Source organism: Drosophila miranda (assembly GCF_003369915.1).
Source record: "Drosophila miranda strain MSH22 chromosome Y unlocalized genomic scaffold, D.miranda_PacBio2.1 Contig_Y1_pilon, whole genome shotgun sequence".
Lineage (NCBI taxonomy): Eukaryota > Metazoa > Arthropoda > Insecta > Diptera > Drosophilidae > Drosophila > Drosophila miranda.
In genome coordinates this window covers 395,174-409,711 of record NW_022881603.1, presented here as the reverse complement: position 1 = coordinate 409,711, position 14,538 = coordinate 395,174, and the positions used below count along the sequence as shown (strand labels likewise).

At 47.0% G+C, this 14,538-nt stretch overlaps 2 pseudogenes; both read left to right on the top strand.

Annotated features, from left to right (window-relative positions):
- Window positions 1–10: 10 nt before the first annotated feature.
- The window catches only part of LOC117189724, a 112,486-nt pseudogene continuing 97,958 nt past the window's right edge, over window positions 11–14,538 (top strand).
- Window positions 1,582–7,441, top strand: LOC117190067 (annotated as a pseudogene).

Here is a 14,538-nt window from a genome sequence, read left to right as displayed (position 1 = left end):
TTTTTGAAGGCGGCAAATAACCGCAATTCCGTGGAGTTACAGTGCCCACTCAGCTAGTTTTTACCGAGCCACGACATGCAATAAGCACCGAAATGGTAAGTTAATCGTGATATTTTACTGTAGTTGCGCTCGTGGAATGAAAGAGACAAGAATTTACACAAACAAAATTAATTTGTTTTCCTCGTTTGCTTTATGCGTTGATTTTGTTCACTTCTGTACAACATCTAATCGCTGGAAGAGTCTTTTGTGTAAACATTTATTAAAAAAGTGGAAAAGAATTAATAAATAAATCAAATTAATATAAACAGGTACGTGCAAATATTACACTAGACTTCATAATTCAGATCAATAACTAATAATTGTGGCCATGGATGGAAGGTCACGCAACAAACGATTTCTTTCTACAGAGACCAAGAATAATCATGCATGAATATGTCTAACACATATCAATTTGAGAAAATTTCTTCATCAATTACGTTTTAAAAACATTTTGGAAAACAGGGTATACAAAGGGCTATACACGCATCATGTCTTTAAATACCAGCAACATTGCGACTGTTTGTTTGTTGAACTATTTTGTTTAAACCTTGTTTAAGTCAAAATACAATAAAAGCAAGGACTAAAAACTAACCAATTTTGTAGAAAATATATTTATCAACGGCCTAAAATTATGTGAGCCGAACTAAGGGTTTCAGTTAGCCAGAATTATTCAACGGAATCTCTAAATTGAGCAATATGAACGACTAGCCTCGTTTTTTTGTTTTGACTTATTTCGCTAAAACCGTTTTTTGGTTGACCTATTTCACTAATACCTTCTTTTAGACAAGATCCAATAAAAGCAAGTGTTTAAAATAAACTAGTCAATTCGCAAATACATTCACTAATCGGATAAAACTATGTGGGCATGGCTTAATGTTCTATATAGCTAGTAATATTCCACGGAATATCATAAACGAGGAATATGTAAAATAGAACTTGAATTCGTCAGTATATTTACGGTATATTTTTGAAATGAGACGGTACATTTCGGTATATTTTTCTGAGGGTCGGACGGTATATTTTAGCGATAAACCCGCGGATAATACTGAGGGACAGGACTTCATTTTCTTTTTTTGGCAATTTATTTATTCAGCTCTTGGAATTTATTATCTTATCTGATCAAATACTTGTTCAATACAATATATCGGTGGAACAAAGTTCAATTAAAACAAAGTTGAGGCGAGACATTTGCCGGTCAACCTGCGCGTCCATCGCGGTGTTTTCCGCACACAGAGAACGGTGACTGGAAAAAAATGTAAGTCCCCGTACTTCCAGCTAGTAGCTGGCCACATCCAGAAAAACCTGCTGTGTCATTATAGCCACGTCAGCAATCATCTTAGTTGGCGAGCTTGTGCCTGCAGTCACTGAATTTTATTTTATTTCACCACTTTTAGCTGGCACCCGGAACAAATAGGATCATCATGGCAGACAACGTGCATAGTGGGGAATCCGAAATAAAGGTATAAATAATATAAATTCCAGTGCATATATGTACATAAGTTTATACTTTTTGCTGAATTGTAAAAATGCATTCGCATTTGTTGCAGCCTCGGCAGCTATCAGCTGCGTCTCGTGGATCATATTATGAAGAACATATTATGGGATAATCTACTTGCCGACCGGATCTGGCAAGACATACGTGGCCATCCTGGCCCTGAAGCGATTCTCCAAAGACATGGACAAGTAAGTCGCTTGCATTTTTTTTCATACTGGAATTTTGCAAACACACTCATACATAAGCAAATACATATGTATGTAGCTGTTGAACTGAATTCTCGGATTTGTTTACACTCCTACAGATCAATCGAGGAGGGCGGAAAACGAGCTATATTTATGTGCAATACAGTCGAGCTAGCCGCCAGCAGGCAATGGCCGTGAGGAAGTTCTCAAATCTCAAAGTGGGGTTCTTTGTGGGGCAGCAGGGCGTCGACGACTGGTCGAAGATAAAATGGAGCCACGAAATAAGCGATAGCCAAGTTAGTGTCGAGCTCATGACGCCTCATCAAACCAATATGCATTTCTGATATTCGTTTATATAGAACGGATGCACTAGTATTTGTGCTTCCAAGTGCTTTAAAAATTTGGCCCTGGCTTTTTTTTTCTAATTGAATTTTCTTATATCTTGCAACGACAATAGGTTCTGGTGGGCACAGCCCAAGTCATGTTGAATATGGTCACCCAGAAGTACTTGGAGCTGAGCTCTGTGAGCATCGTGATTATAGACGAGTGCCACCATGGCACTGGCCACCATCCCTACCATGAGTTCATGCATCTGTTTTTACTCGCTGACCGAAACACGCCACTGCCGCGCGTTTTGGGACTGACGGGTGTACTCATTAAAGGCAACGAATTTAAGCTGGTCGCTCTAAAGCTCAGAGAGCTGGAGACGACCTACAGAAGCAATATCATCACCGTGTCCGACACGGAGGAATTGAAAAACGTGATGCTGTGAGACCTTTTAAGCCCTTTCCATAGAAGAAATCACGCTATAGCAGTTCTGTTTATTTTTTGCAGCTACTCCACCAAACCAAGGGAGTGTTTAGAGACTTATCCAGACCAAGTGGGGAGCCTTGTGATCGGGCACGCCATACATAGATGTAGGAAACGAAGGAAAGAGAGAGACACGAAGCGGTCGTGTTTTCGTCGTGTCGTCGGGATAGACCAGTAATCGGCTCTGAGAGAGCCGATAGCAAGGGAGAGAGATCAGTCAGTTGTCAGTTCAGCCACGCATCAGACGTACACGCATATAATTATTCACAAACATACTTGTAAAACTTGGAGCTGTTATAATTTTAAGTCCAACATACTTATCAAATAAATGTTACTCGTTGCCATCAAGCAACTTAAACTACTACATAGATGCATTGAGCACTTCTACGTACGCCTAGACGATTTGGAAATTGGAAAACAGCCTACGCGCTATTCCAAGGGACTGTCGACCCCCCGCGATCCGCACAAGAAAGGATATATAAAGACTCTGCTTAACGACTTCCAGTACCAGCTGGAGCACTACGGCGTATATGCGGCAGCCATGGCCATAGTATCGGTGATTCTAGAGTTTGAAATCAAGCTGCATAAGTCGGAAACCCTTGCCCTGACCCACATATATAAGTTGGCCATCTGTCTGTGTAACCGGATCAATCACATGCTAAAGAAAAAGCTTCGCGATTTGGTCGACGATGATACGGAACCCGATGACGCAGTCCACACGGAGGAAACCATCATGAACTTTTCGACTCCCAAGGTGCAGAGATTTTTGCATTACGTGCAGAAAACGTTCTCGGGCAAGGATGCCAAGGATATTTGCTGCTTGGTCTTCGTTGAGCGCCGGTATACGAGCAAATGCATATACCAATTGTTGAAGAAGTTCATTGCGGTTATTCCGGCGCTGCGCGATGTTCTCGTGCCGCAGTTTATGGTTGGCCGCAACTCAGTTTCAGCGGATTGTAAGAGCGTCCTGGAGCGCAAGTGGCAAAAGTCGGTACGTTATGCCTCGGGCCTCAGCACAGAACATTATATTAAAAGTATATTATTCTCCCCTGTCGCAATCCCCATCAAAGGCCATTCATCAATTTAGGGATGGCGAAGCCAACCTGATGGTCTGTTCGAGCGTTCTAGAGGAAGGCATCGATGTAAAGGCCTGCAATTACGTGTTGATCCTGGATCCATTAAAGACATTTAACATGTACGTGCAGACGAAGGGGCGGGCTCGATCCAAGGAGGCCCAGTTTGTGCTTTTTTCCTCAGAGCTTGACCGCATAAAAACCAACTAACAAATCAATCAATATCGCCAAGCCCATACCGACATCGGAGAGTATTTAAAGGACCGCGTCCTGGATCGGTCCGAACCCCTGATGCAAGAGATAGCCGATCACTTCCACGAATTGATCCCACCATTTATAAACGAAAAAGGTGCCGTGCTGCTGCCTAGCAGTGCCCTGATGCTGCTCCACCGCTACTGCCAGAGCCTGCCCTCCGATGCATTCGGCTTTGTGGAGCCCTGGATCACACTAATCAGTTGGGACCAGAAGCGGGAACTCTTTGGCACACAGGCCGCAAGCAAAGAAGTCGTCTCTATCGAACTTCCACTCAGCTCGTCCGTGCGGGATAAAATTTATGTAGGCCCAAAATGGACTACCCAGCGTCGACAGTCATGTTCGAATCATTCCAGAGCGATCCCACGACTTCCGTTAAGGCGGCAAAAATATCGGCAGCCTTTAAGACCTGCATTAAACTGTACTCCACGGGGGAGCTCAACGAGCGTTTCCTACCCGTCACGCTTAAGGACCGGGTGACGGCGATAGCCGACTTTCACTTTGACCACTGGAAGAAATACAGCGACGATGGTGAGTCTTATTCAATCAAATACCCACTAATTCTGTTTAATCATTCTCCTCCTTGTGTGCTTTTAGTTATCGATACGGTAAACAAGCAGAAACTCAAGCCGGAGACACAAACTACCTTCAAGACCTCTTGTCCGACGGAGTTCTACGATTGCCGGCCACGGGTGGGTGAAGTCTGTTATGCCTATGAGATCATTTTGGAGCCGCAGTTCGAGCGCAACGACTACACAGAGCACATCCACGACAACATGCTGTCGGGTAGGCAGAAGATGCCGCTGTTCTGCAACCAGGGCCCATTGCATGTGCAGGTTAGGGAGCACCCGCGAGAGCTGGTTATTGCAAGTGCGGAGCAGCTGGAGCAACTTCATCAGTTCCATGGAATGCTGTTCCGCGATCTGTTTAAGATCTGGCATCCCTGCTTTGTACTGGATCGTCGAGGCAAGGACAACTCCTACCTGATCGTGCCTCTAGCCGTGGGCGCAGAGCATCATAATGTGGTGGACTGGCCGCTGGTCCGTCAGTTCCAGCGTCTGCCCACCCCGAAGCCTGTCAGTGTGAAGCAGCGCAAGGAACAGCGAGCGCCGCGTCCAGAGGACTATGACGGGAAAATTGTGACTCAGTGGTATGCCAACTTCGCGAGCAAGCGAATGCTGGTGCACAAGGTGCGCAGATACCTGACTCCGAGCAGCCTGATGGAAAGCAACCACCAGAACACGAGCTATGGCGAGTTCACCACGTCCAAGTATGGCGATGACATCGAAGGAATTGTTCGCATGGACCAGTTCCTGATCAAGGTGCGCGATCTTACGGAGCAACTGAACTTCTATGTCCAGCAGCGGGGCAAGACGTCGGCCCAGAGCAAGGCCAGGGTCAAGATCATCCTCATTCCGGAGCTCTGCTTTAATTTCGATTTCCCCGGCGACCTCTGGATAAAAGCAGTGTTTCTACCCAGCATCTTGAACCGGCTCCACTTCATGCTGCATGCTGAGGCATTACGACAACGCTTCAATACCTACCTGGGGCTGCAACATCTGCCTGAAAATGGAGTTGACTATAGGCCAAAGCTCTTGGAGATCGACTGGTCGTTGCGCCGCAATGTGGATTCCCATGGCAATGCCGTTCCCAATGATTATTAAGAAGGGTCACGCTCCGTTCTTGAGCCCCTACCCATCAAAGAAGTTGAGATTGGGATGAAGACACTGCAGATACGCGACTTACAACATTCGTGGCAGCAGTACCTCAAAACCCGTAGACCTACCCCGGAACATCATGTCCGCCTATACCGTGGAGTTGAACTATTACAACAATTTTATATCCGGCCAAGTGGCGTCTCTCGACAAAATGGAGCAGGACGACAGGGAACATCTATGAGACCAGGAGTCCAGCAATGCCCCCTGCCGCCCGGCCTGCCCTGCTCCCGCCGACCAGCTCAGCTCCCAAACCACAGTCGTTGAATGTGTTGCCGGTTCTGATGAAGAGCGTCTCCGATGATCACATCACTCCGGCCCACCAGGGTGAGTTCCTGGCGGCCATCACCACAGCGGGATCTGCCGATGTTTATGATATGGAGCGAGCGGAGATGTTGGGTGACTCGTTTCTCAAGATGAGTGCCAGTCTTTACCTGGCCAGCAGGTATCCCGACTGGAACGAAGGCACGCTCACGCAGGTCAAGTCGAGGCTGGTGTCCAACAAGAACCTGATGTATTGCCTCAGGGAGACGGATATTCCCAGTCGTATTAGCTGCAGTCTGTTCGACCCCAGATTAACGTGGCTTTCGCCCAGCATTAATCTGCCCGAAGATGTCTTGGATGTGTGGACGGAGCAGCCGAGCTTTGCCAAACTGATTGGTCCCCATAATCTCTTCAATATGGCCCTTAGTGACGAGGAGATTCTGGCAGGTCGTTGCAACGAGGATACTTATCGTCGCTTTGTGCAAGGTTGCAAGAGACTTCTCCTCCGGCGTGAACTACTTCTTTGGTGAGGTCGCTGTTCAGAACAAGGTGGTGGCTGACACTCTGGAGGCCCTTCTGGGAGTCGTTGTGAGAAAATAAGGATTGCAACATGGCTTCCGCATGCTGGAATACTTCGGAATTTGCAAGCCGGACGTTGATAAGCCATTGTCGCAGCTGCTCGATCTTCAGTTGAAGAGCACCAAGATGCGAGCCAACGCGAGCCCTGACGATATTGATGGCTTCCTGATCAACCACTCCTATTTAGAGCAGAATCTGGGCTACGAATTCCGGGATCGGGGCTACCTCTTGCAGGCCCTGACGCATCCGTCGTTTCCCACCAATCGCTTGACCGGCTGCTACCAGGAGCTGCAGTTCATTGGCGATGCCATACTCGATTTTCTCATCTCTGCATACATTTTCGAAAACAATACCAAGCTGCGTCCGGGCGAACTCACGGATCTGCGCTCGGCATTGATAAATAACACGACACTGGGATGCATCTGCGTGCGCCACAAGCTGCAACTCTTCATTCTGGCAGAGAACGCGTTGATATCTGAGACCATCAGCAAGTTTGTGAAATTCCAAGAGAGCCAGGGACACAGAGTCACGAATCATGTACGTTTTCTGCTCGAGGAGAGAGATGTGCAGCCCGTTATTCTGGACTTGGACGATGAAGAGGAGATGGCCATGGAAAATGAGTCGGAAGACGGTCCACGCATCGGTGCTTTCAACTTGGCGCAAAACGTAGATGTCCCCAAGGCTTTAGGCGATGTCCTGGAGGCCCCTATCGCGGCCGTCTACTTGGATTGCCGGGATCTGCAGACAACCTGGCAGATGATCTACCATTTGTTTGAGCCCGAGCTGAAGGAATTCTCCCAGGATATACCCATCAGCCCGATTCGTCAGCTCCATGAGCACAAGCTGGCCAATCCCGTCTACGGTCCGCCCCTGGTAGACAAGGACGTTGTGATGATGTACTGCCAGTTCACCTGCATGGAGAAGACCATTCGGGTCACTGGTTTCGGCTCCAACAAGGACCAAGCCAAATTGGCTGCTGTCAAGAGCGCTCTTCAGAAATTGGCTAAATGTGATGGGGGAACGTTGTGAGTTGCTGCGGACACCGCAACTCTACAGTTATACCCGATACTTAGTCAGTATGGCTCTCCTCCGGCAGACGCCGCTAATATTGAACGACACGACAAAGAGTGCGTGCGAGAGAGACAGAAAATCAGTCTGAGCGTGACGTCGGGCGCTGCGTAGCCACTGCAAATTGATTTGTTCCTATTGGCTATAAAAATGATCTGATCTGATCCAGATTCAGCAATCTGATAGATGTGATCATTATCTATGATTCTGTCCTTTGTGGGGGCGGGAGGGGGTGGGGCGAAATTTTGAGATATACGTTTTAAAGTGAGATCTAACAGGAGTGCGGATACCAAATTTGGTTACTCTAGCCTTAATAGTCTCTGAGATTTGTGAATATCCCCAGATTTTCATCCTTTGCGGGGGCGGAAGGGGTGTGGCGAAATTTTGAAACAAACTCGTCTCGGTCCGATATATAAGGAGTGTGGATACCAAATTTGGTTGCTCTAGCTTTTATAGTCTCTGAGATCTAGGCGCTAATGTTTTACTCTAAGCAAAGCCGGCTATGCTACGTGTGTGTTAGAGAGAGACAGGGCGAGAAAAAATGAAATTGTTTTCTTGATGCTGGCTATAATAATAATACCATCTTATTCAAATTCTGCAGTCTAAAAGATATGGTCATTCTCTACTATTCTGCGTTTTTGGTTTTCTCGTATCTTTAAAATTGTGGAAGCCACAGAAGTGGCGGAAGTGGGCGGGGCGAAGTTTTGAAATATTTTTGTAGCAGTGACATATCACAGAAGTCTGGATCCAAAACATCGTTGCTCTAGCTCTTATAGTTTTTGAGTACTAGGCGCTAATAGGGACGGACAGACGGACAGACAGACATGGCTCAATCGACTCGGCTATTGATGCTGATCAAGAATATATATACTTTATGGGGTCGGAAACGATTCCTTCTGGACGTTACACACATCCACTTTTACCACAAATCTAATATACCCCAATACTCATTTTGAGTATCGGGTATAATAATGGGCATTCGTGTGTGTTGAGCTGATGGAGGGATTAATTTTAATGAATTTTTAGGGGTACTGTACGCTTGGTCCTCGGTAAATCGTTCCGCTCCATTTGGCTCTTTGAACGGACTAGCATCTGTACGGATCTCAGAGATCTGAAGCTATACCATTGCTCCCAGAAAATGCCCTGGACATTGTCCACCTCGGCCTTGAAGTACTGGCCCTTCAAATTGCAATGGGAAGAGGATATTAACTGAATAATTCGTATGTGTTTGTGTGATACTCAGTGGACGGATGAATTACCTTCACGAACAGAAGTCGTACCACCAGGCTCCGTGGTGATACTCGGCGCAATTCATATGCGTAAATTCATCGTTATCCCTATCGAAGGTTGAGAATTTCATCTTGTCATGGGTGCGTAACGCGTCGCTGGAATTTTGTAGCCTTCCTCCTCGCTGCCAATAACAAAGTCATCGTAGTGAGCATAGCTTGACTCTCCATTGAATCTCCTGAAGCTTATGTAGAGCTCATGAGGCTGGGAGCTGGTCAGGCGGTGCAGTTTTTCGAGGCCAATAAAGAACTCCCCGTTGAGCTTGCCAAACCCTTTCCTGTACTGATCCCAGTTGCGATAGAAGTTCACAGAGCCATCCAGTCGACGCTGAATAGCCATCCATCCAGGACCGGCGGCCGTGAGACCCTCACAGGACACCAGAAAGGGCAGGAACCCTGGCAAATGAATCAAATGAATCCCAGACGACATGCCGTAGGGCATACAAGAGGTGGTGGCTGCCTCCCAGTCTGCCAACAGGTCGTCCTTCTTCTCCCTGAATTTACCTTCAAAATATACGACTTTGGCTCTCAGATGATCGATCAATGCCGCACTGGAGGTGTTCTGTTTTCTTAAATCAGTCAACACGTGCTGTTTCCTCTTCAATCTGGTCTCGAAGACCTTGACCTTCTGCTCGAGTTCCTTGATTTGATCCGCCTTTTCCTTCAGTTTGGCTGTATAATCTGTGAGATTCTCAAATCTCTTCAGTAGATCGTCGTCAGTGGGTTCCTTGGTTTGAAGCTTTGTTCGGGCCAGCCGCTGAAGAATAACCGTAACTTTAACATTATTATTGTATGAGCAGAGAGAGCCGCCTATGTTGTAAAACGTTGACGTTCTGCAGAGCTGCTGCGCTCTCCCGCTAAAGGGGCTCTCTGCCGCCGCCACTTCGGCAACTACTTTGATCTTCTGCCGCCACTTCGGCAATCACTTTGATCTAACGCCGTCGTCTATAGTTTAGTTCTATGCTAACCCCTCTGCGCATTGGTTGCATATCGATCTCGCATAAAGTTTATCTGGCAATAGCAAGCAATCGGCTTCCGCTAAGCCACCAAGATTAAATACGAGTTATAAATTTTAACCAAAAATCTCTTTTCATTTTTGAAACACATAGGTGCCAAAAAAGCTTGGCATCTCAAACATTGGTGACCCCGACGTGATATAAAACCATTGCTTAATCGCGTTCCGTTAAAACACTTATTATTTATACAATATTTTGTTGTTGGGTAGTTTAACTACCAACAAATACATTTGGGTGCACGTTGTAAAACAGTTTAAAGTGCAAATTCAGTGAGAGTGCGGCTGGAATATTTATAGACAAATTCCGGTACTTTAAGCGACGAATCTCTCATTCTCTGCGCAGCTGCAGCCGCGGTTCTTGACTTTTCGTGTCTTGCATTCTCGCTCTCGCGTCTATACATCGTCGCTTAAGCGGTATTTCATTTTCCGTTGTTGTGTCGAATTGCACAACGGTTAAAATGGACAACGATCCGAATACAGGCGCGGGCGGAAATATTGTGGTGGCTGATTCCAGACTAAGTCTGTATAAGCGTAAAAGTCAGTCATTATATGATCGATTGCACAGGCTTGGCGAATCCTTCGCGAGGAATAAAATCGATAAGCTGACCGCCGCGGAAGTCGAGGTGCGCCTTGATATGTTGGCAGAAATTCGAGAGGAATTTAATAAGGCCCATAATGAATTGGAGGCTCTCGATCAAAACGAGATTGGGAGTGAGCTGCGCGAAATCTTCGATACTCTTTTCATATCGTTGAAAGCTGAGTTGCTGGCTGCTGTTGAAGTAAGCCAGTCACACGCCGCTGCCCATTCTACGACTCTGCCAAGCCATTCCGGACATAGTACCATCATCATGGCTCACAAGCAGCGACTTCCTGAGCTGAAGGTGCCTAAGTTTTCTGGTGGATACGTCGAGTTCTCGGATTTTATGGCAATGTTCAAATCGGTGATTGAAGCGGATGCGGATCTCAGTGACATCGAGAAATTCCAGCACCTTCGCTCTTGCCTCGCTGATGCGGCTTTGGATTCGGTTCGATCGTTAGAGCTCTCCAGTGCCAATTATCGTGCGGCTCTGGATATACTTAATAAACGCTTTAATAACAAAAGACTTATTTTCCAGGCACACATCAAGAAGATTCTTGGGCTAAAGAGGGTAGACTCGCCTTCTGCTAAAAGGCTTCGGGAGTTTTCGGATGCAGTCAATTTACACATGCGAGCGTTGCAGACATTGGGAACTGCTGAGGAGATTTCAGGATTCATGGTCATCAACATGCTGCTGCAGAAGTTGGATTCGAAGACGCAAACCAAATGGGAGGAGCACACATCGTCGGATGCTATACCTACCGCAGAGGAATTCTTCGAATTCTTGCAGCAACGCTGCCAGAAAATGGAGCGGTTGGAATATGCTACAGCGACACACGCTAGTAGCGATCAGGTGGGAAAAAACCATTCCTATACGCAGGTTAAGAAAACGTTTGTAGCTTCCAACTCTTCCGCCGACCCGTCTGTATGCGTCTTTTGCCACTCAGCGGGCCATGGAATATACTCGTGCAAGTTATTCGGAAATCTCTCACCGTTGCTGCGCCACAAAGAAGTGAAGAAGCTTTCCCTATGCTTCAATTGCCTAAAGCCGGGGCACCGGACCCGCGCATGCAATAGTGGAAAATGTCGAGTATGCGGCGGTAGGCATCATAGTTTGTTGCACTTCGATAGTATACAGCCCACAACACAAGGCTGCCCAGGTATTACTCCTCCCGATCTGGCCGTTCAACCGGACACTCTTTCCGTTGCTCAAAATTCTGCTAGCAGCTCGTCTCTACCTTCGTCTACCTCTCTTGCTGCCCAAGGTCTTCACTCTGATGTCGTGCTTCTGGCTACAGCCGCGGTTCTCGTAAAGAATCGGTCTGGCGTTTTAGTTCCTTGTCGTGCCATCTTAGATTCAGGATCGCAGCTGCATCTCGTCACATCCAGGTTCGCCCAGCAGCTTCAGCTTAGGAGAACTCAATCGTCTGCACTTGGGTCTGGGCTGGGCGATACCAGCGTTTCTACTGAGGGATCCACCATAAGCATTTGTATGCGTTCTCGCACCTCTGCTTACACAACTACACTTACTGCTCTCATCGCCCCCACGATTACCGATTCTCAACCAAGTATGACAGTAAATGTATCCGATTGGCGTATTCCATCTAACATTCAGCTGGCTGATCCTGCGTTTTTCAATCCTCAACGGGTTGATCTTCTCATTGGTGCGAGCGTTTTTTATGATCTCCTCTGCGTAGGGCAAATCAAACTCACCGATGGACTGCCTCTTCTGCAGAAGACCCGGCTTGGGTGGATCGTATCTGGCGGTGGACAGAAGGTATCAAGCTCGGCGCTTTTGGCTACGCACAAATGTCCAGATTCGATAGCTGAGATGGAACCAAGGTTGGAATCAGAGAGTCTCTGCAAATATTTCTTGCCTCATCACTGTGTCCTAAAGGAGGACAGTACGACGACAAAACTCCGTGTCGTTTTCGATGGATCCGCAGCTACATCAACTGGATATTCTCCAAATGATGTGATGATGAAAGGCCCTGTTATTCAGCCTGCATTGTTTAACATTCGGTCGCACAGGTCATGGACAAGATGCACCAAACATCAGCTTTACTGTCCCGTGGTAATTTTAGACTTAGGAAATGGTGCTCCAGTCACCAGGAAGTACTTGAGGGAACCCCTGAAGATGACATAGAGAAGTTCCTAAAGTTTAATGATGGAAGCGACATTGCCAAAACTCTCGGCTTAGCGTGGGACCCTGCTTCGGATCAGCTGCTTTTTGCCTTGTCCACACTGGACACAAACTCAAAGCCATCAAAGCGGTCGGTTTTATCTACGATTGCGCGGTTCTACGACCCTCTTGGATTGATAAATCCAGTCATTGTCAGGTGCAAAATCTTCCTTCAGCAGCTTTGGAGAGAAAATTTGGATTGGGATGAAAGCCTACCCTCAGCGTTGCATTCAACTTGGATGGACTTGAGAAATAGTTTGGCAAGCATTTCTCGGATCTCATTTCCTCGCTTGGTTCTTCGTTCTAGTGTGGCTACAGAAGTTCACGGATTCTGTGATGCCAGCTTAGAAGCATATGGCGCTTGCGTGTATGTCGTGCCCAGGGAAGCCCAGTCTTCGAGCCACGTTTTGTGCTCAAAGTCGCGAGTGGCGCCGCTAAAGACTATATCGATTCCTAAGCTGGAATTAAGTGGAGCCCATTTGCTTGCGAAAATCATGCAGAATGTAAAGGACATGGGAATCTTTACAGGTCGGTTCTATTGCTGGTCGGATTCGTCAACAGCATTATCTTGGATTAGGGACGAGCCAGCTAAATTTTAAGTTTTCGTGGCAAATCGAGTGGCATCAATTCAGGAGTTGACGGCAGCCATGGAATGGCGCTATGTTCCCACATTTTTAAATCCTGCTGATATTCTCTCGAGAGGCTCGCTTCCCAACCATCTTATCCAGTCAGAGCTATGGTTTCACGGCCCATCCTTTTTGCTAGGCTCCAAGGATAAGTGGCCTGTATCTCCTACTAACAACATAGCAACTTTAGAGCTTCGCAAGAGAGGATTGCTAATCAAGTCTCCACATGCCGATCTCACGTCCGGATGCAAATTTGCGAATTCATTCTTTCGCATGCAGCGCACATTCGCCTACATGCATAAATTTATACATCGTCTTAGGCATCCAGGACTCACCGTTTCTGATATTCGGCAAGGAAATTTGTGGATGGACATAAAGGAGATTCGGCGCAATGGTCAAGTCATGAAATCCAGTTCTATTAGTTTGCTCAACCCGTTCATCGATCATTCTGGACTACTTAGAGTTGGAGGTCGTCTTGGCAACTCATCGCTAGGATTTGACGCTCAGCACCCGCTCATTCTGCAAAGGGACATTCCATTACCTTTGCGCTGATATTATCATGAAAGAAACCTCCATGCCGGACCTCGCGCCTTGCTATCCAAAATTCGGCTGGAATATTGGCCCATTGGAGGTGTTAAGGCAGTGTCAAGGGTCGTCAGCAGATGTGTGAGATGCTTCAGGACTAGGCCGCGCATGGTCGAACACATCATGGGAGACCTACCTAAGGAACGTTTGGAAGGATCTCGAGCTTTTGAAGTCACTGGAGTAGATTACTGTGGACCTTTTTTCTACCGATCAGAAATCCGCACGAGGCCTCCGATCAAGTGCTACATTAGCGTATTCATCTGTTTCACTTCTAAGGCTATACACATGGAGCTCGTAAAGGATTTGACCACCGCATCGTTTCTAGGCGCACTAAAGCGTTTTACTTCCACTCGAGGAAGGCCAAGTCAAATTTGGTCGGACAATGCGACAAACTTCGTTGGGGCCAAGAACGAGCTTCTGGAGCTAAAGAAGCTTTGTCTGAGCGAACCGCATATGAAGGAGGTCCACGAATCCTGCTTGGCTGACTCGATCGACTGGCGTTTCATCCCACCTCGCTCTCCGCATTTTGGCGGGTTGTGGGAAGCGGTCGTGAAGACCGCAAAATATCACCTGTACCGCTCAGTTGGACCATCTGTGCTTAGCTTCGACGAGCTGCGCACTCTGATCTGTCAGATCACTGCAATTGTTAACTCTCGCCCTTTGCTCTCGCTTTCAGAAAATCCTGATGATTTAGACGTTTTGACTCCTGCTCATCTGCTTTTAGGCGGCCCCCATGAGCAAATCCTCGAGCCTGACCTAACGAAGCTGAACTACAATCGTCTGGATG